Genomic DNA, 4,243 nt, shown 5'->3' on the forward strand with positions numbered 1-4,243 from the left:
CAATAATACGCAATATATCTAAAAATTTAGAGTATTTTCTATCCAAATTTACTAATAAACAGTTTAAATACTTCAAATTGTCGAAAATATCTAAAAATCTGAATATTTTGAACACTTATATTATTAAAATTATAAATATTACTAATATATTACTACTATATATTAATAATGTTGGTATATTCAGATACCCGTTCGGATTTCGGTTCGGATCGGGTTCGGATTCGGGTTTTCGGATTTAGAAATTTAGAATCCGTTCGGGTATTTTACAATTTCGGATACGGATTCGGATCGGGTTTTTTGGATCGGGTTCGGATCGGATCATCGGATCCGAGTATTTTGCCCAGGCCTAGCATAGATGAAAAGATGCCAAATGATTTATGTTATTCAATCACCTAATCCTTGAATTATTGTTCAACTTTAAAGATTAAACTTTTAATATTGTAAATAAAACAATATAGTATAACTCGGTTAGCATGTGTTCATCGTGAAATGTGAATGTAACTAAGAATAATATAAAAAGTTTCGTCCTTTCGTAAAGCATGTGCTAATAATATACTAGCGTTGGTCAAATAAATAAATAAATTAGTAATTTTGTTTTGTATTCGTCAACATATTAATTAGTTAAGCAGACAAGAATCATTATTTGGAGATTGAGATTCGATCTCCCTTGCATTTCACCCTTTTGAAAAATAATAGTAATAGAGACAACACAATTTTCGATTTATAAATTAGCCACGGATCACGTTATACAGATATGTGAATCTCAAAAATAATTAAACTAGGACAAGTAGTGTGTATTTTGATCATTGAGATTTGAGATTACAAATTATACACTTGATGATCTGGTACCCCTGAATGATTTTAAGTTAGTGTTTTTCAAAATACATATAAAACAAATTCTTCATATCTCAATTTATTTTCAAAAAAATATAACCTTGTGTTAAAAATATTAACCCTAATTAAAATTTAAGTAGAATAGAATTCTAAAAATTGACATATAGAAAAATAATAAAAATTAAAATCGAGAAATAATTTTAAAACTAAAAACAAAGTAACAATGTTGAAAAGTTATTGTAAAGTGCATTACCACTGAGCTCACTCAGTTCACTCTGTTGGTTATAAAAGAAGCAATCAGTTAAAATTATCAACAGAGCGTGCATCACACGTGCCAACAACAACCGTGCGATCTCACTCACTTCTGGTCTTAACTCTTACCGCGTCGATCCAACAGCCGATAGGGTTAAATCGGGATAGGTGAGTTCACCGAAGCTTCTCTCTCTCTATTACAACCATCCACGTGACCCAATCACAACACTCCACGTAATATCCCCAACATTTAAATTACTTTTTCACCCTCAAGATCGGTTACACATATAATAATCGCAGACGCACTCCATTTTTTCTCCACTACGAAGACTTTCTCTAACTCTCTCTCTCTCTCTCTCTCTCTCTCTCTCTCTCTCTCTCTAACTCGCACTCTCTCTCTCTCTCTCTCTCTCAATAAAAACGTGTTTTTTACCGGTCACCGGTTTATGGGATGACTGATTACCGGCTACAACCAACGATGAATCTTTGGACCACCGACGACAACGCTTCTATGATGGAAGCTTTCATGAGCTCCTCCGATATCTCGACTTTATGGCCACCGGCGGCGACGACGACGACGACAACAACCACGACGACGACGACGACAACAGCTCCGGCGACGGCGATGGATATTCCCGCACCGGCGGGTTTCAACCAGGAGACACTCCAGCAACGTTTACAAGCTTTGATTGAAGGGACACACGAAGGCTGGACCTACGCTATTTTCTGGCAGCCGTCGTACGATTTCTCCGGCGCCTCCGTGCTAGGATGGGGAGATGGTTATTACAAAGGTGAAGAGGATAAAGCAAAGCCGAGACAGAGATCGAGTTCGCCGCCGTTTTCTACTCCGGCGGATCAGGAGTACCGTAAAAAAGTGTTGCGTGAGCTTAATTCGTTGATCTCCGGCGGTGTTGCTCCGTCCGATGACGCCGTTGATGAGGAGGTGACGGATACGGAGTGGTTTTTCTTGGTTTCGATGACTCAGAGCTTCGCTTGCGGTGCGGGTTTGGCGGGCAGAGCGTTTTCCACGGGCAACGCTGTTTGGGTTTCCGGGTCGGATCAGTTATCCGGGTCGGGTTGTGAGCGGGCGAAGCAAGGTGGGGTATTCGGCATGCAGACTATTGCGTGTATTCCTTCGGCGAACGGAGTTGTGGAAGTCGGGTCAACGGAGCAGATCCGACAGAGTTCGGATCTTATAAACAAGGTTCGGGTTCTTTTCAACTTCGACGGCGGAGCTGGAGATTTATCGGGGGTCTCAATTGGAACCTTGACCCGGATCAAGGCGAAAACGACCCGTCTATGTGGATTAATGACCCGATTGGAGCACCTGGGTCTAACGAACCGGGTAATGGAGCTCCGAGTTCTAGCTCCCAGCTTTTTTCAAAGTCTATACAGTTCGAAAACGGTAGCTCAAGCACAATAACCGAAAACCCGAATCCGGATCCGACTCCGAGTCCGGTTCATTCTCAGACCCAGAACCCGAAATTCAGTAACAATTTCTCCCGAGAACTTAACTTCTCGACGTCGAGTTCCACTTTAGTGAAACCAAGATCCGGCGAGATATTAAGCTTCGGCGACGACGGTAAACGGGGCTCCGGTAACCCGGATCCGAGCTCTTATTCGGGTCAAACCCAATTCGAAAACAAAAGAAAAAAGTCACCGAACGAAGACAAAGTCCTATCCTTCGGAGACAAAACCACCGGAGAATCAGATCACTCCGATCTCGAAGCCTCCGTCGTGAAAGAAGTAGCGGTAGAGAAACGTCCCAAGAAACGAGGGAGAAAGCCAGCAAACGGTAGAGAAGAGCCACTCAACCACGTCGAAGCAGAGAGACAAAGACGCGAGAAACTAAACCAGCGTTTCTACGCGTTACGAGCGGTCGTACCAAACGTTTCTAAAATGGACAAAGCTTCACTGCTCGGCGACGCCATCGCTTACATCAACGAGCTCAAATCGAAGGTGGTGAAAACAGAGTCCGAGAAACTACAGATCAAGAACCAGCTCGAGGAAGTGAAACTCGAGCTCGCCGGAAGAAAAGCTAGCGCTGGTTGTGGAGATATGTCGTCGTCGACTTGTTCTTCGATCAAACCGGTGGGGATGGAGATTGAAGTCAAGATAATTGGTTGGGACGCGATGATTAGAGTTGAATCTAGTAAGAGGAATCATCCCGCGGCGAGGTTGATGGCGGCGTTGATGGATTTGGAGCTTGAGGTGAACCACGCGAGCATGTCGGTGGTTAACGATCTGATGATTCAACAAGCGACGGTGAAGATGGGATTTAGGATCTATACGCAAGAACAGCTCCGAGCTAGTTTGATTTCAAAAATCGGTTAACAAGGGACGGTGTGTTTTGAGAGTTTAGAAAAGTTATGGGGTCAAATTATAATTAAATTCGTATTAGTGGGTTCAGTAATTTTGTAGATTTTTAGTTCTTTTTTGGTAAGAAAGAACTTAAAAATAGAGCAACAAGTTTCTTTTGCTCTATTCTTGAGTCTCTGTATCGTTGTTGTTGTATCTCCCCAATGTGTAAACGTGTATATATATATATATATATATATGAGTAATTATGTGTTAGTTACTACAAATGGTCCATGATCACTTATTTGTTTTGTACATATGGTGTACAATCTCTCGTAACACATTAACCCTAGGAGAGAGACAAATCGTAAGCAAGTTAGTAGTTAAGTCGTGAGGGAGAGACATATTATTGACCATATATCAACCTTAGGGGTTCAACACAAATGGGGATATGTTTGAAACATGTACATGGAAGAATTTAAAGCCTTGTGTCCGCTTAAGTTTACACACGGTGGAGCTAGATTTCCATCAAGGTGATTATTCTTCTGATCAAGAAGACAAAACTGTGATTTATGATACTCAAGTTTTTAGTTTTTTTTTTTTTTTTTTTATTTGGGATGAAAGAATTCGCATGCATTTAGCTTTAGAATATGTTATTTCCATATTGGCCTTTGTATTCAATTTCCATCTGATGATTGTTTAACTTGACTACGTTGGAGTAGAACGATCATGTTGTTCCTTTCACACCAAGCAACATCATCGACTCGCCAAAAGAGGAGTATTCGCATGGATTACAGCAAGAAACTTTAAGCCATCCATTGGATGATTTAATTCAATCTCTTCCTCCGCTTTACTACGA

General features: G+C 40.9%; 1 pseudogene across 1 annotated transcript; it reads left to right on the plus strand.

Annotated features, from left to right (window-relative positions):
• The first annotated feature begins 954 nt into the window (after window positions 1-954).
• Window positions 955-3,671, plus strand: LOC104757634 (transcription factor MYC2-like; annotated as a pseudogene). Its single transcript, XR_015587318.1, has one exon. The product of XR_015587318.1 is annotated as a transcription factor MYC2-like (transcript).
• Window positions 3,672-4,243: the final 572 nt, after the last annotated feature.

This window comes from Camelina sativa, chromosome 17, assembly GCF_030686135.1.
Source record: "Camelina sativa cultivar CO46 ecotype springtype chromosome 17, ASM3068613v1".
Lineage (NCBI taxonomy): Eukaryota > Viridiplantae > Streptophyta > Magnoliopsida > Brassicales > Brassicaceae > Camelina > Camelina sativa.